We start from the raw sequence: 23,039 nt of genomic DNA on the forward strand, positions 1-23,039 counted from the left end.
ACGCTAGCTGGTGACTCAGGGTCGGTGGCCAGCCGAGAATGGGGACTCTGAAAAGAGGTTGGAAGATGCTGAAGGGGGGCAGTGGGTCTCATGAATGCAGCTATGGCCACTACTGGGCGAGGAATGGAAAGAGACCAGGAGTGTCAGAGCCCGAGATGGGATCTGTGGAATCTGGGCCCGACTCCAGTCAATCCAGCTCTCCCCAGGGCTTCATCCCCATGACTGCCCTGGACCTTTGCTGTCAACTAAAGTGGGGGGTGAGGCTGGGGGGTCTGGAAGCCACTGTATGAGAAAGCTGTAAAGTCACATAATTCTGTCAAAACTGCTCATTGGTGACCACCCCCGGCCTGGGTGGGTTCAGAATGATTAAGTGGCCACATGCCATTTCCAGAATGGCATCACCTAACCATCCTGGGACTATTAACTGATTCAGCAAATCGGCATTAGCAGTTGTTACTTATCTCAGGATTGGGGGGGGGGGAGACATGGAGGAGACAGGGACTTAACCCAACCATAGGTGAAGCTCTAATGGGGAGATTCCAGACCATGAGATTGGCCAAATGTATCAATTCTCCGTCATTGCATAACAGAGGACTCCTAAACTTAGGTGGCTTAAAACAAACAATTTACAGGCACACCTCAGGGATATTTTGCAAGTTCAGTTCCAGACCACCACAATAGAACAAATATCTCAATGAAGCAAGTCAAATGAATTTTGGGTTTCCTGGTGCATATAAAAGTTATGTTTTTACTATACTGTAGTCTGTTAAGTGAGTAATAGCATTATATCTAAAAAACAATGTACAGGGACATCTGGGTGGCTTAGTAGTTGAGCATCTGCCTTTGGTTCAGGGCATGATCCCAGGGTCCTGGGATCAAGTCCCGCATCTCAGCCTCCCTGAGGGGAGCCTGCTTCTCCCTCTGCCTATGTCTCTGCCTCTCTCTGTGTGTTTATTTATAAATAAATAAAATCTTCTAAAAACATAAAAATAGGGCAGCCCCAGTGGACCAGCGGTTTAGCGCCGCCTTCAGCCCGGGGTGTGATCCTGGAGACCTGGGATCAAGTCCCACATCAGGCTCCCTGCGTGGAGCCTGCTTCTCCCTCAGCCTGTGTCTCTGCCTCTCTCTCTCTCTCTCTCTCTGTCATGAATAAATAAATAAAATCTTCAAAAAAATAAAAAACAATGTACATATCCTTATTAAAAATACTTTATTGTTAAAAAATGCCAATGATCATCTGAGCTTTCAGCAGGTCACACTCACTGATCACAGACCACGCTAAGAAATATAATAATAACAAAAAGATTTGGAATCTTGTAAGAATTACCAAAATGTGCCACAGACATGAAGTGAGCAAATGCTGTTGAAAAAAATGGCATTGATAGACTTGCTTGATGCAGGGTTGCCACAATCCTTCAATTCATAAAAAGAATAGAGTATCGACAAACTAAAATAAAGCAAAGCTCAATAAAGCGAAGGACACCTATATTATATCACAGTTTCTGAGGGGCAGGAATCCAGGAGCAGCTTAGCTGGTTCTGGCCTGGGGATCTCTTGTGGCTGGCAGTTGTATTGGTTGGGCTACACCCTCTGAAGTGTTGACTGGGGCTGGAGGATCTCTTCCAAGAGGGCTTCTTGGCATGGCTGGCATTTGGTGCTGGCTGTCAGCTGCGGTGCCTCAGTTCTCCTCCATGCAGGCTCTTCAGCAAGGTAGCCTGGACTTCTTTCTTCTTAAATGGTGGCTGGAATATGAGAGAGCGAGAGAGGTCAAAATAGAGGCTGTAATCTTTTATACCTAATCTTAAAAGTGATATCCCATCACTTCCGCTATGTTCTAGTCTTGGTAAGCAAGTCACTGAGTCCAACCCACACTCAAGGAGAGGACAGTGAACCTCCACCACTCAAAGGAAGAAGTATCAAAGAATCTGGGAACATTATTTCTTTTTTTAAAAAGATTTTATTTATTTATTCATGAGAAACACACACACACACACACAGAGAGAAAGGCAGAGACACAGGCAGAGGGAGAAGCAGGCTCCATGCAGGGAGCTCGGTGTGGGACTCGATCCTGGGACTCCAGGATCATACCCAGAACCAAAGGCAAACTCTCAACCGCTGGGCCACCCAGGCATCCCTGTGGACATATTTCTTAAACTACCACAACTAAGCAAGAGGATGCTTCCACTCTACCCAGTGTCTGCAAAATGGCAAGCATCTCTTGATGCTTCCAAACAAACCCCAGGAAAACCATGGAGCATCCCGTGTGAGGAAGGCATGGCCAGGTGATGGTGGACACACAGAGGTAACCCTTGCTCAGGGCCACAGTATAACAGTATAATTGCACAGTAATTCCAAGCATGGCCATGGAGCCAGACTAGCTGTGTGACTGTGGGCAAGTCACCCAACCTCTGTGCCTCAGTGTTCTTGTATGTAAAATGGGGGAAATAATAGCACTTACCTCCTAGGGTTGTCATAAGGGTTACATGAGTTCACAGTTAGCACAGTACCTGGTATGTTATAAATCCCACATGAGTTTCAGCTGATACCATCAGTTCCTACCTCTCATTGGCGGATCCCTCCCTGTGGACACTTTCTCACAAGGAATTTATCGAGCATCTTTGATGTTCCTCAAGCTAAGCCCATATAGCCACCACCAGTGCCCCAGTGCCCCTGGGCCCCTCCCTGTCCCGATCACCTCAGGCAGGCCCGGTGGAGGGCTAAGCAGACAGGCTGGGCTCCATGAGCTCCATTTGACCCTGCCAGCCCAGCTCTGCCTTTTGTGGCCTCTCTGGGAATGTTGTGCAATATGTTGGCCACAAACATTTTATGAGCAAGAAGACAGGAAGAAATTTTCTTCTATCGACCCGCGGTCAGGCCTGCTCCTTCCCCCTCCTCTTCCTAGGTCTCCTTGGTGATGAGGGGGACAAGGTGAAGCCTGCTCTCACTGCACAGAGAAGCAGCCCAGTCCCACTGGCCCTTCGCTCCACCTCCCCAGGGTGAGACATGAAACAACTAGCGCCCCCACCTGCCCCTGGCACTGAGAGGTAGGCAGGCCTGGGGCCCGGACACACCCCAGCCCCTTGGGGCAGGTACCCTCTCCATGTGCACCTGGTCCAGGAGTCCTAAGATGGTTTGCCCAAACAACAAGAGAAAAGTAAAATAAAAAAAAAAAAAAGTAAAAATTTTAGAGGAAATTGTGCAAAAAGCTACACCTATTCAATATGAAGCTCTATCCTCTCCATTCTGATATGATGTCTTTTCAACTTTTTTGATGTTCTGATATCCTTTCTTTTATGAAATGAGGCTGAGAACAGTTGGTAACTTTCCTTCAGGGACCTCATATGGCAAAATTAATGGCTGGCAACTTTATGCAGGACCCCGCATTTTAAAAATATCACTCTGTTCTGTGCAAGAGGCACAAAGCAGTGCAGAGGAACACCTGCTGACCCCTGACCTGGGCTCAGACACCAGGTAAAAGAGGGAGCTCACCTCATCTCTGCCTCAGCTCTGCCAGCGACTTGGAATGACCCAGGACAAGCCCCTTTCTCTCCCCAGCCCTGGCTGGTCTCCCCATCTGCTGTATAGCAGGTTAGACAGATGCCCTTTCTCAGTCTGTGGTCCTAGACTCACTCTGACCTTTACCCTGGGTACCCCCACCCCTCCTTGCCCTCCACCCCCTTCACCTCTAGCCTGAGATGACCACAGGTGGATGCTGACATGCTGGCAGAGCTGATGAGGCCGGGGCGGGGGGGGGGGGGGTCACCTCTAACTGGCCTGAATGTCCCCTTGCCAGGGTCCACTGGAGACAGTCTCTGAGCTGGGGGCAGAGATGGGAGGGGTCTTCGGCCTTTGGCCAGGGGGACCTTCCGTGATGCTCCAGGGAGGGAGAGAAGGATTTGTCTCAGGGGCTCAGTCTAGGCCGAGTTATTGGGACCCCCTCCCCTCCCTGCCCCCCAGGCTTGGCTAGAGCACAAGGGGCCCCTTTGTGGGGCCTAATCTCAAAGCACTGCGGCTTTAGCGACCTTCAGGGATGAAAGCGCCAGGAGCTGGCGGCCGGGAGGTGGTGTGGGGGCAGCCCCACTAATCCCTGCGCTTTCGCCAAACAAAGCTGCCAGGAGGGGCTGGCTCCCAGGAGATGATCCAGGGAACCAATTCCCGGAGCCTAACCCGCTCTGACAGCCCGAAAAGGAAAGGCCCGCCACTGCCCCAGTGGCCACAGCTTGGCCATGGGGGGATGTGGGAGGCCTGGCCTGGGACCTTCGGCACTTCCTCCTGTCCACCTGGGGACTCCTCTCCCTCTCAGTGACAATGTGCTCCTCTATTTTTCTGTCCCAGCTCAGCTCCACTGGGTTGTCCCTCAGCCCCGAACACCTGACCCCCTTTTCAGGTCTTGGAACCCTGGTCCCTCAACACGTGGCTCCTTGACTTTAGCGTCCAAGTCTCCCAGTATCCCATTTCTCAGCATCCCAGGCTCGAATCCTTTAGCTCCCAATCCCCTGTCCCCTAATACCTCCCGGACTCCCAATGTCTCCACCTCTCCTCCCCAGCCCCAAATTCCCCAGCCTCAGGGCCCTTTGGCTCTCTTCCCCTGAGACCCCACTCCTGCCTCGGAGATCTCCCAGCCCTGCCCAACCCCCTGTCTGACCTGATGCCCCTGCCATTTACCCGGTGTGCCTGGCTCTCTGCCCCATTCCACTCCGTCTGACCAGTCCTCAGCTTGGCCATGGAGAAGACTGAAGAGGGAAGTGACTCTTACTCAACCTTGATGAACCCCTGCGCCTCCCACCAGACACCCCCTCCAGCCCAAGATCACCCTGGGATCCTGGCCTCAGCCCAGGCTCACAGGTAAGCACATCGTCGTGGTGGCCAGAGGAAAGGGCAGGGGCCCTGCTGGTTGAGGGAACAGCCCAGAGGACCAGCTTCCCTGGGACAGGGGGTGTCAGCAGGGCTGGGCTCTCTGCTGCTCCATCTCTCCCCGAGGACTCCGAAATCTCCACCAGATCCAGGGAGAGCCAGGTGCCAGGTGGGATCACCTGGGGCCAGCAGAGGCCACTGAAGAGCCAGGGTGACTTTGGGGCCCTCGTGGAGGGACAGGGCAGGGCAAGAGGGCTGCATTCCCAGGAGAGGGGTGGGGGCCTGGCCAGCCCGAAACATTTTCCCACCATAGCCTCCGCCGCCTCCACTCCACTAATCTGATTACGATATTTACCAACCTCCCATGGCCTGCTTAGGGCGGAGGGGGTGTTACACCGAGGAGCTCAGTTCCAGTTCCCAGCATAATGGGAGGCCTAGAAAGGTGTCTCTGGGTCCTGAAATGACTGTGCCAGCCCACCCCTCCTGCCTGCCAGCTCCCAGGGCTGTCTAAAAGACCCCTCGCCATCAGGCTGAGCCTCCTTCAGGAAGTCTGCTCTGGCACCCCCTGTCTCTAGATGCCTGGGTCCTCTCCAAGCCATTTCTAGGCCCTTCATGCTGTCCCACCCAGAGCCATAATTATTATGATATTATTCAAGTCCTGAGGCTGGGCCTTCCCTCCTAAACTTATGTGGGCTTTTAGGTAGTGAGGACAAAGAGGATGGTGGTGCAGGTCCCAAGAGGCCTCTCCATGCAGCTGGAGTCAATGTCACTCACACTTGCTTTGACCCCACACCCAGATTCAGGCCGTTCTTGAAGGAGTGGGGGGGGGAGGATGCACCACAGCACCTGGCAGAGGTTTCACTGAGCAAAGAACCTAAGGAACCTTGGTGTGCTTCTCACTTTCTCTCTCTCTCTCTCTCTCTCTCTCTCTCTCTCTCTCTCCAATCTCTCTCTCCCACACACACCTGTGCACTCACATGCACACATTATATATTAAAATGTCACAGACACAGCCGCACTGCCACACAGGGATGGTCTACCCACCCCAGCCCCTCCCTTGCTTCTGCACTGCTGAGCACCAGACAGGTCCGTTGGGGACACCGTGGGCCTGAGGTGAGCTTACTGCCTCCCCCAGCTGATGTAGGGGTGAAGTCCAGGGAGGGAGGACACTGCCTGTAGATGAGAGGAAAGTGCTCCTAAGGGGGCTGGAGGGCAGGGAGATGGCCCTTTCCAAGGAATGCCAGCACCTCTTCCTCCTCCCTCTCCCCAGAGGTCTGAGGCCCCAAGTTCAATCCTTGCAGGATTTCAAATAAAGTAGTTATTCTGAGCAACAGGCAAGTTTCTTTAAAAAGCTAACAATACAAGGCCAACTTCAGACCAGGACAAAGCTGGCCCCTTTCTGAGGGTTCCCACCCACAGTGTACTCAACACTTAGGTCTTTGGATCATTCTAGCTCTGAGTGACTCCCGCGGTGGGTTCGGAGACTAGAGCAGGGATTGGGCGCCCCCTGCTGTCTGACCTCCCAAACTGCGCCCTCTCCCCAGGGCGCCCCAGCCAGGATCCTTCGGTAGCTCCCTGCCGGGCCCCAATCACCCAAGGCCTCTTCCTCTCACCTCCCACCTCTGGATTCCCTTGGTTGAGTAAAAAAAAAAAACGTGTCCTGCTTGGGCTCCCAATTTCCCACTGGCAGCCACCTGGAGAAGGCAATAGCCTGGCTAAGGTAGGAGCAGTTGTTAGGGAGATGGAGTTCCATAGGCTGAATCTTGGCTTTTGGGTCCCTAAGGGGCTGAGGGAGACTAACAGGAGAATGGCAAAGAGAAGAGGTGACTGACTGGGGAGGAGGAGCAGGGAGAGGAGTCTGAGGAGGGAGGAGAGAGGGGGGCAGATCAGAGGGGCACAGGTGAGAAGACAGGTGAGATGGGCACAGGTGATGAGAAAAGGAGAGCAATGTACAGGTGAGGACACAGGTGAGCTGAGAAAGATCAAAGGGGGCAGGAAAGATGCAGAGTGAAAAGAGGCCACCAAGGGCTCATGAGCAGGAAGTCAAATGCCCCCTGCCGCCTGCCATCTGCTGGGCCACATCCAACCGTGTGTCCAGCCAGCCCTGTGACTGATGGCCAGGCCCCTGCTGGGGCACTGAGGGCAGGCACGCAGCAGAGGCAAACAGCCGGGATGTCTGTGGCCTCTGGACTGTGGGGCATGGCAGGGGCACTGGGCAGAACAGATTGAGCTCAGTGCTGTGGTCGGAAGCCCAGGCCTGGGGGGAGGGGAGGACCTGTGGTTGTGAGCCAGGACCTGGGCTCCTCTCCTTCCCACTCCTCCGCCTCTGCTGGGCCCAGGGATCCTTGTTCAACTGGGTTCAGCCTCTCTCTCCCAGTTCAAAGCCCAGAGGGAGCCCTGTCCAGCTGGGATAGAGGCAGGGGTACTCAGGCTTCTAGCCTGCCAGGTACCCTCAGGGCAGAAAAGACCCCTTCGTGGTGCCTCCCACACTGACAGCTAGGCCCAAGGAAGTGAGGGGGCAAGTTCACTTTCTGCTCTTAGCCTCATCTTCCTCCACCTGCTTAGTGCTGTGTATGTGCGGGTGGAGGGGGTATTAGACTCTGCTCTCAGATTGTCCAGTGCCAAATTCATGATTTCTGCCTCCCAAAGCATTTATCTGCCCAGCCCCCTGAGAAAAGCCAGGTTCATTATTTCCCTTTGTCAGGAAGGGCCCTTGAAGGTGGAGGTGGGGGAGGAGGCTGGGTGAGCAAGTGTAACTGCCCCATGGTCACCTGGCAGACAAGCCAGGCTAGGACTTGGGTGTCCTGCACCCTCCCAGGGCTCTGCCCACTACCTCCCCTGCCTCTTAGGGGCCCAGGAACGGGTCTAGCCATCGGGCTCCCAGCCTCTTAGAACCTTTACACACACACACACACACACACACACACACACACACACGACACACAAAGGCCAGAAGATCTATGGCCATGGAGAGGGGTGAGGACCAGGTGAGCAGACTTGATACAGATCTTCTGTCCCCAAATCCCGTGAGGTTGTCTTGGTCGTGAGGTGAGTGCTTCTTAGGGGACCTCAGGTACCAAGAAAAGCCAATCAGGATCCCAAATAAGGGAGCACTAAAGCAACAAGGTGGCTGGGAAGATGCTGAGCTTACCATGCCTGGGAGAGTTCAAGAAGATTCTGTAGATGGAAGGCTGGATGGGATGCTTCTTGAGGCTCCTTCCAAACCCTGGGCCCTGGGACACTCCTAGGTTGAAAGGGAAAGATCATCCACCTTCAGACCAACTCTTCTCCTCCCCAGACACATGGTCTAAGACACTGTCTGAGTGGCCTTATTTCTCCAACTTCCCTTTTCCCACCCACAAGCTCCCAAGGGAGCCTGGTGTCCAGGCTTAAAGATGGCCCAGCCAAACCCCCAGCAGCCTCCCGCCTCACCCCCCTGCCCCCCCCCCCGCCCCCCAGGCTTCTTTGGTGCCTGGCTGAGCAGGGATGGGGACGCCCAGGGGCCGGGAAGGGGGCTCATCAGCAGTGCTGCTAATAGACCATCCTCAGCCACATCCTATTACCGCGCAGCCCCTCCCCAGCCCCCCAGCCTGGCTGGCCTGCGCCTCTCCGGGGCCCCGGGGACCAAGCATCAGATTGGAGTCAAGATTCCGAGAGTGTCATTTGCCGCCGCTGATGGTGCTGATAATAGGGACGGGATGGCGGGGCGGAGAGCGGCGGCGCAGAGGCCGAGTCTCTATTAAGGCTTCCCCCTCGCAGCCGCAAACCGGAGAGTTCTAGGATGGGCTGGGTGGCTCGCCCCTGCCATTAGTGCTGCCGGACCAGGAAGGGAGGGGGTAGGTAGCGAGGGCTGGGTAGTTCCCAGATCCGGATCCAAGGAGGCCAAGTCCCAGAAGGACGGGACCTTGGAGAAATGGAAAGCCCCAGCCCATCCCTTCTCCTCTCAGCGGCTGAAACTGTGGGTTCCTATCCCACCTCGCTGCCTGGGAGCCCTGAGCCCTGCTGGGAGCTTGGCCAGGGGGTGTTCTTGGAGCAGGACCTCACTGCCCCCCCACCTGCACCTCCCCCCTCACCCTCACCCCCCAACCCCCACCCCCGCTGGGCTGTCATCACTTCTGTTGTCACCATTACCAATGCTGAGCTCCCTCCATCACCATCCTTCCCACGCCCCCAGCACTCACCCTTGCTATCCCCAAGTCTGCCAGGGTCTCCAGCCAGCAAGGAGTCAAGGGCATAGCTCTGGAGCTCCTCCAATTACCAGCTGTGTACCTTCCATCAGGTATTTCAACCCTTCTGTGCCTAAAGGTGTTTTATCACCTTTTAAACGGGGTTATTAGCCACCTCATAGGGTTAAGAGGATTCAAGTTACTACATGCAAAGTGCTTCCAATAGCAGGGCACGTGGTCAGCACTCTATAAACTGCAGGGTTGTTTTTACCATCCGTGCCCTCACCATTATCAACATCACTGCCACCATCTCCGTCCTCATCATTACTGCCTCCCCCTTCCTTAAGAGCAACGGCAGCTGTCACTGACATAGTACTCACCCTATGCCAGGCGCTGCTCTAAGTATTTTATTTTATTTTTAAGATTTTATTTTTAAGATTTTATTTATTTATTTGAGGGAGAGAGCAGAGCAAGAGAGAGCACATGAATGGGGAGAAGGGGTAGAGGAAGAGAGAGAAGCAGGGAGCCTGACATGGGGCTGGATTCCAGGACCCTGACCTGAGCCGAAGCCAGATGTTTAACCAACTGAACCACCCAGGTGTCCCTGCTCTAAGTATTTTACATGGTGTGTGTGTGTGTGTGTGTGTGTGTGTGTGTGTGTGTGTGTTTTGGGGGGGTAGTATTTTACATGTTAACTCATTTAGCCCTTGATGAAGTAGGGATTATTATTATCTCTATCTTATAGATAAGGAAACTGAGGCAGAGAAAAGGTAAATAACTTGCCTATAGTCACACAGCTAGCAAATGTCAGAACCAGAAGTCAAACGCAGGCCAAATTCTTAGCTTCTCTACCAAGCTATCTCCCACTGGGGCTTACTTCCTTGCCTACAGTACTGCCACCTTTTGGCCATCGCCATCACTTCCCTGTCACCTCCACCATTATCAACACCCCCGTACTCTCTCCCCACCTCTATTAGCACATTACCACCACCACCATCTCCATGGCTGTCTCACCTGCATGGTCATCGTCCCATGCCAGTCTCAACCCCGACTGGTTCCTCAGCATGGTTACTCACAGCCTACCCAGAACAGAATCTTGCTTTTGCCCTCCCTAGGCCCTGTGCTCCGAGAGGTATGAATGTTCCCTGACATACAGATCTGTTAATATGGCCAGACCTGGAAAAGACAGACAGAGAAATTTAAATTGCTACAAAGCTATTCAGGCACCAGCCAGAATTTAAGGTCAGCTGGAGCGGGCAAGATGTGCTTTGCAAAGCTGACTTCTCAGTTTCCCCAGGAGGCCCAGTATGGTTTAAACACCCTTTTAGCATTCTGAGAGCCTCTAATGTGGAAAGACATCTTCTACCTCACAAATAGCTTGGCTGAGAGCAGATTTGTCAATACAGACACAATCCCCTCCATTTGGCATCTTAGAAGTCTGTCTTCTCAGCCTACTAGAAGGCTTGAGGGTGGAGACACAGACTCATTCCTCTCCTTGTCCCATTTCTTCTCCAGGACACCCCCCACCTCCATCCCTGACCCCAACACACATCAACACACAATGAAAACAATGGACAGATGAGCCTAGTGGAGCCTGGAAGCGGGTGGATCTTGCTGTCCGTGGTACTGAGACAGAGTCTTGCTCTTTAGGTATCCACAGGTTCCCCCTTGTTCTCTACAGGTAAGAACTAGTCTTCAGTTTTTTCATGACTTGCCACTCCCATCACTATCCGCAAAGCCCATTACCATTTGCAGAACCTGTTCCTATTCACCAGGCCCATTACTGTTTGCAGAGCCTAGCATTATCTGCAGAGCCTGAAATTGTATGCCAAACTCATCAATGTTTACAGAGCCCATTACCATCTGTAGAGCACATCCCCTCCCTGATGTCTGAGCCTATCGCTGTTACAGATCCCATTGTAATTTTCAGAGTGTCTTACTATTTTCAGAGCCTAAGACTTCACAACGACCATCCCAACTTGCTGGGCCAAACCCCACATTTGGATCTCATTATGATTTACAGAGCCACCTGCAGAGCCTGCAGAGCCAGGATCAAGGCTGAGTACATAGAGGGTGCTCAAGTGGCTCTTATGACCCATCCTGTCTAAGCACTGAGACAGAGAAAAACAGAAAGAAAGTAGGGAAATGAACAACGAGAAAATCTGTATTCATTCAGCAAGATCCTATGGGCCTATGCTTCTGTTGGGCTCTATAAGCAAATGAGGGAACCCAATAAAAATGACTTCCAGTTCTTGAATCAGGCTCTGTCAAGTGTATTAGTCATGATCTCACTTTATCTTCACCATAATCTGGAGAGATAGGCACTGTTCGTATCCCCACTGATGAGGAGAATGTCCCTGGCTGGGAGAAATCAAATAACTTACCCATTATCATGGAGTGTATTCATAGCAGGTCCAGAATTTGAACCTGGGTTTTGCTTGTTTGTTTTGTGTTTACTCCAAAAGCCATCTCTACTGATTCTCACGGCATAAAAGAGAAGCTGGAGCCTACAGAGAGATTGGCTACCTGTCTGAATAGAGACAAAGCCCTGCCCTTGAAATAGTCTAAAGTGGGAGGCTAAGCCTTTGAAAACTTTCAGAGTATCTCTGACCTGACTCAGACTGAGTACAAGTGCAAACTCTGGAGGACAAAACTCCCCCAGAGGGAACACTGAGCATCCAGGACACCCTGTCTCCCAGCCTCAGAACAAGCCAGCTTTCCCTCTCCATTCAGCTCTTGAGCTACAGTGACCTTTGAACCTGACCATAAAGATCTCCTGAAGCCATATAGAGACTTATCCAGTGTGAAAGACAAGCCTGGAGACAGGGATAGAGAGACACAGACTGAGAAACACCAGGATTCAGAGACAGGAAATCAGAGGCAAAGAGAGACAAGCAAGAGCCAGAGAGAGAGAGTTGCAGATACAGATAGAGATACAGAATCAGACAAAGACTCAAATACAGATTCACAGGCTCATGGAGAGATAGAGTCAGAAACAAGGAGCCCCTGCGAGATAGAAATAGAAACAGAGAGACCAAGAGCAGCAGAGGCAGGGGATAGGACTGGAGGGGCATGAGGTAGAAGAAGGCTCAGTGGCATCAGTTGGGAGGAGCACCTGTTCGGGCCCAACTCAGAGGCTCCACAGCACCTGGCGAAGGTGAGGGAGGCTCTTACTGAAGAGGCAAAAGATGTCCTCCCCAGGATGCTCTGGATTCAGGCTGTTGAAGAATCTGCTGGATACAACCCCAGTCCTGGGTAAGAATGGGCACACAGCCCAAACCCAGGGTTTAAGCTCTCCTCTGCCCCTCTTTACCCACGTTGAGGGTGACTCAAAAGATCGCCACCTTGAATTGGAGTGGCTTCAGGGCCTGGGATTTGGTAGACAAATGCTTTCCCTGAGCTTGAACCCAGGGTGGTGCCTTAGTGGCTTGGTGGCTTTAGCTCTCGCCTTCATCACCAGCGATGCCGATCCACCTAGATAGGAGGGCATCTTCGTAAAACAGCATGCTTGCTGTGCACACCCGGCAGGCAGCCACCCCAGCACCCCCCCTATATGGAAATCCTCTGATTCCCACTACCAAGTCTTGCCCCCCAGGCTAGATAATTGGATGACTTTCTTGAAAAGGCCCCTGCTGGGGTCCAGCTGTGGCAAAGGCACAAAGTAAACAGGAGATGCTTGGGGGCCTAGCACCCAGTAGGTGCGATCAATTATGGTGGTGCTGTGGGCAGAGACCACTTGCCCACCCATGCCCAGGCTGGAGAAGAGCCCGCTGGCCTTGGCCTCTTCACCTGGTCAGAGAAAGGGAAGGGGGGAAGCAAGGAGGCCTCAGGCGGAGCTGGAGTCTCATTCGAATCTGTACTCCACTAGCCCCTGCCCCTAGCCTCAGATGGGCCATGGGCTTCTCTCTCCGGGAAGGTAATGGCTTCTGGCCTGAAACAACTGAGCCGCTAAGCCACTTCAGATTGGCTTCTCCTCTCCCCATCCACTCCTCAGACGTGTACTTGGGCTGGAAGGGGATAGCTAGGCTCCCTTCCCCTCAGGGCAGGCTGCCCAGACTGGCTCCCATCCCCTCTGTGCTCTCCTAGGTGATAAGCCTGAGTGGGGGAGGGAGGAATTGTAGTGGTCCCCATGTATCCCTTCTCCCCAGCCTCCCTCCTGTTTTGGGGTTCAGGGGTGGGGATGGGGGTGGTATGTCAAGACACCATTGGCTGTTAGAGTCCTTCTGCAGTCTGCTCTTCTGAAAATAATAGTAGTAACACAGTGCTCACAGCTTGGGTACCTACTATCAGCCAGCCACCCTGCTACATGCCTTACATTTTCTTTATATGTATCCTATGAGGAAGGTATTATTTTATCCCCATTTTAAAGTTGGGCCCTAGGCCTACAAAGGTTAAGTACCTTATCCAAGGATACACATATATTAAGCGATGCAGCAGGATATGGACCAGGACAGGCTGGCAGGGAAGGAAGGCCCAGCCCAGCTGAGGACCACTGAGGTCCTCTGAGCCCACACCTGGAGGCCCCCTAGGTGTGTCCAGATGGGGAGGCTTTTTCCTATCCTCATTCTCTTTAGTCCTACAGGCAGGCCTCCCCCTTGTGTACTCCTGAGGTGGGATCCTACCTAGGAGGCCCATCCCTACAGCCTGGTTGCTGATTATTTCTGACCAAGCCCTCCCTGCAGCCGAGGAATCAGATCTGCCCCATAGGCAGCCAGAGGAATCCTTCTTGAGCATGAAATTGGGCCTGATTGCCACATGCACCCCCACCTGGGCACCTCAGCAGGGGTTTGGTGCCAGGCCTGCTGGCAGGTCCTGCCCAGTGGGTCAGAGATGCTCAGGAGAATTTCTTCTTCAGGGTCCTCTAGCCTTTCCTTCAATGGGTTCAGGACCAGAAAGGCTGGATCAGGGAAGGAAGGCCAGTGAGGGGCTCAGGCCCAGGGAGGGGAATATCCTCCTACCATCCCCAGTGGCCTGAAATACCAGAGCACATCTTCATCCTACCACAGAATCCCCTCTCCCTCGACTGAATGGGATCCAGGGGTCAGCCCAGACCTCCAGGTGGATCCCAGATTCTGAGGGCAAGGTTCTCCCCTCCCCGCCCGGCCACACACACATATGCTCTTCCCAATAACAATGGTGTGTGTGATGGGCACGGAGTCACACATGTGCCTACAGGACAGGGGTGGGGGCAGCAGCCAGTGCTCTGCTTGCTGAAGACTCATTAGCTGATTGAGTCAGCCACAGGGTCACTCTATCACTGCCTAGGGCATGGAGTGCGGTGCCCTCCAGGCCATGGCGATTGCCCTCTGCCGCCTAGGCAGCAGTTGTGAGAACTGAGAAGGCAACTCCATTTAGTGTTTACTGTCTGTGCATGCAAAGGATTGGCCTCTCTCAGAAGCTCAGTGTGTGTGTGTGTGTGTGTGTGTGTGTGTGTTAAAGTGTATGTCCATGGTCATTTTGTGTGTGCGGGATGAGCACCTTCTGTGTCTACAGTTATTATGTGTGGCTGTGATATTGTGTGAGGGGTGTGAGGCTAGGAATACACAAACCAGTGACCATGAATACACACTGTCCAAAAGCAGACATAGTACCCCAGACATACACAAAGACTATGAACATCACAGAGCATCAAAGCACATATATTCCCTGGACACACACTGATCACACATATGGAACATTTTACAGATAAAAAGAGAGTGGGGCTTTCCTGACATCTTGCCTGGGGTTGGCTCGTAGCTGGGTTCTGTGCCTTTTTCCCAGATGGAGAAGGGGAAGCTACCACCCTCTCTGCAACCGCCTCCCTGACTGCACCTCAAGGAAGCAGTAGGCCCAGAGGACCTGGCGAGGAAAGTCTTGGACCCCCAGCCCGTAGAGAGAATGCCAGCACCTCTGCCCCTCACTAGCCAGAGTAGTCAAGGGGAACCAGCTTATCTCCCAGCCCATACCTCCCTCCCTCCCTCCTGCCCACCTGCCCTGAGAAGGCCCCATTGCAAAAGCCCAAGAGTAAGTGCAGACTTGGGAGATATGGGCTCTTGTGGCAGGCTCACACTCAAGCACACACATATTCAGACACTAGCACGCACTTGTCTTTAGGGTCCTTCCGAGGGAAAGGGTGGGGAAGGTCCTGCGAGGCTGTGCACCTGGCCACATCTCTGCACGGGCCACAGTGTCGCTGACGTCATAGTCCTGGGGGGGGGGCTTCCACTAGGATCACAGGAGGCGCCGCATCTGGATATAGGATCGCGTGTCTGTCTGTGAGCGGTAGAGGGTCCGCCTGTGTGTCTGTGAGGGTGACCGGGAGCCCGTGTGTTGCACGCCTGGGTGAGCGACGGCGGGCCTGGCTTACGTGTGATGCTGGGCGTGGGTGCGTGGGCGCACCTGCCTCCGCGTGTTCTCCGCCGTCCTGGGCGCTTGGGAGGGGGCGGCGGGGGCTGTGCGCCTCGGGTCCCCGTGGGCCCTGGTGCGCGACTCGGCGAGCGCGCGCGTGTACTGCGCCTGCAGGGGGGCGGCCGCGGGGCGTCCGAGCGGCGCACGCCCCTCCCCGGCCCCGCCCCTCCCCGGCCCCGCCCGGCCCCGCCGACCCGCCTCCGCTCGCCCCGCTGGGAGCCGCGCGGCCGCCCGCCGGGGGAGGCCCGCCCCCTCCGCCCCCTCCGCCCGAGTAAACTTTTCCCAAATCCCCGAGCCGCTTAGGGCGAAGCCGCCCCCGCGGCCTAATCCGCGCCCCCCGCGGATCTGCATAATCGGGTTAGCGGCCGCGCTCCCTCCCGCTCCCGCCGCCGCCGCCGCCGCGCGCGATTCTCTCGCTGTCACTTAGGGAGGCTCAGCGCGATTTGCGGCCTAATCCCCCGGGATCGCTCGGCCGCCGCTCCCCGAGGGGCCGCCAGATTGTTCCCTTCATAATTGATTGACTCTATTTGCCGGATTGGGACTTCAAAGCGCCGGCGGCGCGGGGGCGCCTGGGAAGGAGCGGGGCCTGCGGCGGGGCGGCGGGGCGCGGGGCGGCGGGGCGCGGGGCGGCGGGGCGCGGGGCGCGGGGCGGCGGGGCGGCGGGCGCGGCCCCTGCCCGGCGGGCGCCCTCCACCCCGCAGCCCGTCCTCAGGCCCGGGCGCCGGCTGGAGCGCGGGACCCGCCCGCGACCGCGGTGGCCACGACGCGGGCCACGCGGACCGCCGACGGCGGGGGGCGCGCCGTGACCGCGCCCGCGCCCGCGCCCCCACCCCCATCCATCCCCCACCTCCCATCCCCCCACCTCCCATCCCTTATCCCCCATCCATCCCCCATTCCCCCCCCCCCCCCAGGGCGAGGGCGGGCTCGGAGCGCAGCGCTCCGGGAGCCCAGGCTCTAAGTGCCCCCAACCTCCGGGCCTGCACAGTAGCCGCGTCCCCATTTCACAGGTGAGGAAGCAGCTTCAGAGGGCGCTCTTCCTTCTCCAAAGAGCTGCTGTGGGCAGCGCTGTTTTCGGCTCTGGGGATCCAGCGGGAGCCAGACGGACGCTGCCTCTGCCACCAAGTGGGGCTTTAGTGAAGGGGGCAGCGCACACGCAGGAAGCGAGCAGAGAGCAGAACAGAAAGCAAGGCGAAGTGATGGGATGGTGCCTGCGGAGCTAACCCAGGCTGGGTGCTCAGAGAAAGCTGCTTCTGAAGGAGCGGCCCTTTCCCCCCCCCCCCCCAAACCTGAAAGCTGTGAAATGAAGGCACCAGCTTGGGGCGGCGCTTGGGTGCCCCGCACACACACCGGAGCAGAGGGGAACACCCCCCCACCCCCCACCCCGCGCAAGGGCGTGCCTTTGGCAGGTAGTAAAGCCCAGGGGAGCCCTCAGGGCTGCTGGACTCCAGCCTCGAGAGGCTGAACCCCATTTCCTTTTGCACCTGCCCAGCCTAGACGAAGCACCGTCTTTAACACGGGCTGAGCCCCTGGCGAGAAATGCCCAGACCCAGGGCACAGGTACCTACCTGTCCAGCTCCACACAGCCCACGCCTGGCTCCGGGGCCTGGCCCATCAGTGCAGGAGGGCTGTGCCTCCCTATCCCATGGATCCAAGACTGCCTTGGGAGCAGCCCTGCACCCAGAGCCTTTTGGAAATAGGGCCTGCTGCCTCCTCCACTCCTCAAGAGACAGGGGCAGTGCAGGGGGCGGAGCTGGAGGGGGCCCCACACTCCTGCCCAGCCATAGCCAGGCTCCCAGGAATCCCTAGCCCAGACTCAAGAATCCCCAGAAACCCGTAATTAATTCTTGATTACTCCCTATCTCGGCAGCTGCCATTAGCCACCTCCCCAGCCTGGGCCCAGTTAGGCCATGTAATTAAATTAGCGTAGGGAGAACACTTCCAGGCAGGAGCAAGGTATCCTTCCTCCTGCTGAGCCTCCTAGAAGTTGGGGGTGGGGGGCGCTGATGAGGAAGGCTCAGAAACACCAAGCAGACAGGGTCACACGGTGGAGCTAGAACAGGGGCTCCGGTGTAACCCCTTGAAATTAGTTCTGGCCCCCTCATCCCACCTCTCTTGAGACCTCTACTCTCAACACATATTTTAAACCTTAAGTGTCTTTAAAATGACAAGAGATTTGCTGCTGCCCTTAATTAAATTTATGCCAATTCACGGAGCTTTTGGAGAGATGGATTTGGGACAGAGGAGGGGAGAGCCCGATCTCCCTGGGGTAGAAAGCAGAAGACAAGGGGGTTGCAGCACAGAGGTGTCTCCCACCTTTGGATCAAAGGGGTGGGGTAGAAAGAGGTGGGAGCAGCAGGGTGGTGGCAGGGGAGGGAGGAGAGGCTCTGGCCACAGGATCTCCCTTGAGGGTGGAGTCTTTCTTTCTTTCTTTTTCTTTTCAGAAACCAGAGAAAGTAGCCTAAAAGAACACCCAGAGGGTGGAAACTGAAGCCCTAAACCAAGGCAGAGGGGCTAGGGAATTAGGGCCTCTACACAGTGAAGAGGACCTCGCTGGAGTCTAGACCGCCACATCCCAGGAACCAGGCTTCCCTCCCTGGATCCTTCCCTCCCTCAATCCTGGGAGATGCTGGCTGACAGCCCTCCCTCCCCCCAAACCCAGCTCCTTGTCACTTCAGAAAATCAGAAATAAGCCTTAGTGATTAGAGGGAGACGCGAAAGAGATGGGGCTTAGAGGCCCAGGCTCAGGGAGGTGTTAAGAGGCGAGAGGGACTCAGAGTATTAGGGGGGCAGAGCTAATAGCTTCTCTGGATGCCCCTCCCCCCAGGACTGTGGTACTCAGGGGAGGAGGGGGGAGGCAAGGGATGAGATGATGTGGGGAAGAGAATGGAAAGAAGATGTGGAAGGGAAGAAGGAGGCTGGGAAAGAGAGGAGCTGGAGGAGGGAGCGAGGAAAGGCGGGAAGAGGGATGGAGAAAGAGGGAGTGAGACTTGGAAGTAAAAGGTGAGGAAAGAGATGTACAAATGAAACTGGATGTCGCTGTCCCTATTTGGTTGGGGGAAAAAATACATTTTATAAAGCTAATACCCAGTATTGATAGAGTAGGGACATGGATACTGGGGGTACAAATTCCCACAACCCTGGAGGGTCTGGAGGCAGAGGGCATTTTGGCAATAATCAGCAAAATTTTAAATATGCATCCCAGGGGCTGAACAATTGCACATTTCTGGGCATCTGTCCCACAGCAGCGCTGGCCTGTGTGCAGGGTGGCGTAAGGACAGGGATGGTTGCTGCCATGAAGCAGTACCTTGAGCGAAGACAACCTAAGGCATCGCGGTGTGGCCATATCACGGAAGACTAGGTACCCAGGAAGAAGGAGGAGCTGGACCTGCCGGCCCTGGTTTGGGAAGACACAGCACATGTCCTTCAGTAACCAGAGTAGGTCATTAAACAATAGGAATAGTAGGGTTCCAATTTGAAATGTTAAAAAAAATCACTTAACACGATGTGGGGGTTGTGTGTGTGTAAATGTATACAATCAAATGGCTGGAAGGAAGGAGAACCCCCAGTTACTGTCAGTGGGATTCAGGGGTTAGGGATGGGGGGGTATTTAGCTTTTCACTTTGTATTCTTTTGCATTGTGTGTGTGTGTGTGTGTGTGTTTTAAGATTTTATTTGACACAGAGAGCACAAGCAGGGGGAGCGCCAGGCACCCGGAGAGGGAGAAGCAGGCTCCTCACTGAGCAGGGAGCCCGAGACACAGGGCTCCATCCCGGACCCCAGGATCTTGACCAATGCCTCTACATTATGTTTCTAGAATGAGCTTTTTTTTTTTTGAACCATGTATTAGTTATGTACACTTGAGAACAATGATTTTCTAAGAGGAGTGAGGAAGGGAGGGCAGGAGGAAGGAAGACAAGAAGGTAGTAAGGCCCAGGAGAGGCCTTAGGAAGCAGAATGGCTGGGGCAGGAGTAGTGGTGCATGGGGGGTGGCCTCCAGGAAGGAGGGTGGCTTCCAACCAGGAAGTGCCCAGACACATTCCTTACCCCTGTCCCCATCACAGAAAATCTGGCTGAGGCCTGAGTAATTGAAGGCTAATTGGGTTTTAGGCTTGTTAATGCTCCTGCAGATGTTTGCACAGAGGAGAGCCAGTCGATCCGGATAAATGACTCCCCGTGGGACTCCAGTGGGGGAAGAGACACTGAGGAGAAAGGGAGCAGGAAGCAGTTTTTCAGCTCACTCGAGAGGGGTGTGGGTGGGGGTTCTGTCCCTGGGAACGCTGAGGAGCCCTTGGGCTTTGTGGAGTGGGGGAGGTGGAAGGGAGAAGCTGGGCTGGGGAAGTTCAGGCCCTAGTCAGGGCAGGATTCTGATCCCAGCAGGGAGGAGCCCAGGAGAGAAGCCAGGACTGGTGACCCCAGCCAGAACCCTACACACTGCAGCGTGGGGGTTCCTGTCTCCAAAGGAAGTGAGAGGGCAATCGAGCTACCTGTGATAGGCAGGGAGGACCACTAGAGCTTCTGCCCACACCCAGGAGCAAATTATTTGGCTCACAAAGAATGGGGTCCCTTTGAGAACTAGATCCTGGGCTGTGCTGAAGCGCACCCTACGACCCTCTGAAGCATCCTGGACCTCCAGGCCTACCTCACAGTCCTCCCTCCCACATTCCCCACACCCCATCCTGCTCCAGAGCTGCCCAGCAGGAGGCAGCTTGCCTGCTGGGCTGCAGGACCTCTGAGGCTCCCCATTCTCTGACCAGTAGACATGTCGGCTTCGCTTCTCGCTTTGAGCCTTTTGGAGGCTCCTGACTCTAGTACAAGCATGTGGGCAGGAGGGATGGGACTAGAGGAATGATAGCCTCTCTAGGGCTCCCCTGAAGAGACCAGATGATGCCAGAGGAGCCCCCAGGAAGGGGAGTCAGGCCCAGACAGCCAAGGAAGAGAGAGGAAGACTCTAAGAGAACATGAAATGTTCTGTTTTGCAAAGTTACTGGTTGGGGGGAGGTCCATGTGCTACTTGGGAGCTGGAAATCCGGACTCAGGAGGAACCCATGGTGAGGCCCTTCCCCTGATAATCCCCACCCTCCATAATCCCCTCATCTTCTCCAGGGGTCAGAAATACAGGATGTGCTTTTAAAGGATCAGCTGCACATTTGTTTCCTCTTCCTCCTCCTCCTCCTCTTCCTCCTCCTCTTCTTCCCCAGGCCTGACTTGGGGACTCAGGGGCCCCTCTGACAAGGCAGGGAAACGTTTAATGAGTTTGCACCCCTGAGAGTGCAGTGACTGACAGCTGCCCCGGGGGTCACCACTCCTCTTGTCCTGGAAGAGGATGCAGCAGCTGCTGGGCTCTGCGTGTGCATGTGCAAACACGCCTGTGCTCCCTGTACATGCACACCTGGGGCTGAGCTGGAGAGAGACTGGCCAGGGCCACCCTTCCTGGGGACAGAAGCTGCTTCGAGGGGCTGAGGAGTGGGGAAGGACCTGAGAGACTGCTTGGGGTCCTTTCTAGGGGTGCCTCTGGCCACAAGCCTCCACTCTCTCCCTGGTCTCCTCAGGTCACCCTCCACACTCTCAACTTAGGCCAGGCTGGTGGGAGGGAGGCCTAAGGCTGCCCACAGTGGGGTTTGAAGGAATTGGGGGGTATGGTCGATGTGAAGGCCTGAGTCTGCATGGGTAATGAGGCCAGGGACTGGCTTGTCAATAGCATTTAAGTACTTTTCTCCCATTTTCAGGCCAGACTGAATTATTTATTCGTTTTTGGTCAATCGCTGGTAATGTCATTAGCATTTGTCCATCAGAGGTAGGGAACAGAGTGGGAGCATTCCCCCCCAACTGACCCCCGCATCCCAAACTGGCTCAGAGGTCAATCCGTCCAGTTCCAGTTCCCTGCCCCTGCTCCCGAGTTACCCAAGGACCAGAATCTCTCAGAGGCCCTGCATCCAGGATGTGCTCTATCCCCTCATGTCACGGCTTCAAGCCTCATGGAGCTAAGGAGCCAGGTAGTAGGCGTCCTTCCTATTCCTCTCATGCACACCCGGGTCATTAACTTAGAAAGTCGGTCCTCCCACAGTCAGGCACCGCACCGGCTGGCTGGCCCCTCGGAAGGTAGGCCAGGCCTGGCAAAGGAGGACCTGGGCTGACCGAGTGGCGAAAGGCCCTGGGAGCAGGCAGGCGGGGCACGGCCTGCCTCTTGGCCCACAGCCTGCTCTACTTCCTCAAACTCAGCTCTTTTTTTTTTTTAAATATATTTTTTTAATTTTTATTTATTTACGATAGTCACACAGAGAGAGAGAGAGAGAGAGAGGCAGAGACATAGGCAGAGGGAGAAGCAGGCTCCATGCACCGGGAGCCCGACGTGGGATTCGATCCTGGGTCTCCAGGATCGCGCCCTGGGCCAAAGGCAGGCGCCAAACCGCTGCGCCACCCAGGGATCCCTCAAACTCAGCTCTTAACATGCTGTCCTTCTGTCCTTCCCCCTCAGACTGGGCTCCCAAGTCAAAGTTGTACTTCTCCTCTCAGACCAGGCTCACAGGAAGTGACCTGCCTCCCCACTCAGATTAAAATCTCAGAGCGGGCTTCCTTCTCTTGCTTCCTCTTTCAGGCCAAGACCCCAGGCTGGGTCTCCGGGGCAAGCCCTCCCTCCCGGCTCAGTCCACAGGATGGCCTACACCACGGAAACCCAGGGCCCCATCCCCCGCAGGGTCCATCCTCAGGGAAGGAGGATGCTGCTGCTGGCCCTTGCCTGGCTGACTGTGGGCATCGAGCTCAGGAGCTCCTAACCCCAGGCCCTTCAGTGGCCAACTTCATCTTCCATCCTCAACTGTGAGACTCAGAAAGCCAGCGAAGGGCAAGACGTCCTAAGGAGACCAGAGGGAGAAGAGGCTTGCTGGGGCGTGCTCTGGGGACCAAGCGTGCGAAGCAGCAGGACTGGGCAGAGGGAGAGGTCCAGCCGTGGCGCTGGGGCAACAGTGGCCTCAGCCGGTCCCATGGGAAGCTTGAGGTAAGGGGCCAGACCTTGTACTCCCGCGCTGACCAGTCATCCCAGGGAAAGGGCATAGCCTTGGGTGGGGCAACTGAGGCCCATTCCCCCATGAGGAAGTTGACCATGAGCCATGAGTAGCCGGCCCCCGGTGGCCACAGGAATGAGGACACTGGGCAGCCCAGCAGCGTCCACACAGACTTTCCAGGCAGCACAGATGCAGGGGCAGCAGGAGTCTCGGTGGGGTGGCTCAGTGTGTGGCTCAGTGTGTAGTCATGTAAGTCTGGGGGTGGCTACATGAAGCACTTTGAATGGGGGTATAGGGATGAAGAGGTTTGGGGTCACAGAGAGGTCTAGGGTAGCATGAGGGACAAGGCAGAGATGGCCTGGGGGGACACCAGCGGACCAGAAGTTCGGAAGAAAGAGCTGGTGAGAGGGGTCTTCATGCTGCTGCCGCCTGGGCTGGGCCAGGGCTGGCGAGCTGGCCAGGTCTGGGCAGCCTGAGTAGAAGGGAAGGCCCCTCCTCAGCATGGTAGGCTCCTCAGTCACTAAGCAGGATTAGCCTCCTCTTCCTCAGGAGGAGGGGCTCCCTCCTGCATCAGCTACCAGCTCTGGCCCTAATCCCCCTCGCTTTCTAATCCACCCACGACTTTCTTAGG

The 23,039-nt window shown here is 55.3% G+C and overlaps 1 long non-coding RNA gene across 7 annotated transcripts in view; it reads right to left on the reverse strand.

The window, feature by feature from the left end:
* Positions 1–1,191: 1,191 nt before the first annotated feature.
* The window catches only part of LOC140602140 (uncharacterized), a 29,278-nt gene continuing 7,430 nt past the window's right edge, over positions 1,192–23,039 (reverse strand). For 3 of the 7 annotated variants that reach the window (XR_012005134.1, XR_012005135.1, XR_012005137.1), the window contains 2 exons: positions 8,006–8,098; positions 1,192–1,742 (listed from right to left, as the gene is read on the reverse strand). This is a non-coding gene — a long non-coding RNA (uncharacterized lncRNA). The other 4 variants (XR_012005136.1, XR_012005132.1, XR_012005133.1 and 1 more) reach the window with 4 other exon arrangements.

This window comes from Canis lupus, chromosome 13 (genome assembly GCF_048164855.1).
Source record: "Canis lupus baileyi chromosome 13, mCanLup2.hap1, whole genome shotgun sequence".
Taxonomy (NCBI): Eukaryota; Metazoa; Chordata; class Mammalia; order Carnivora; family Canidae; genus Canis; species Canis lupus.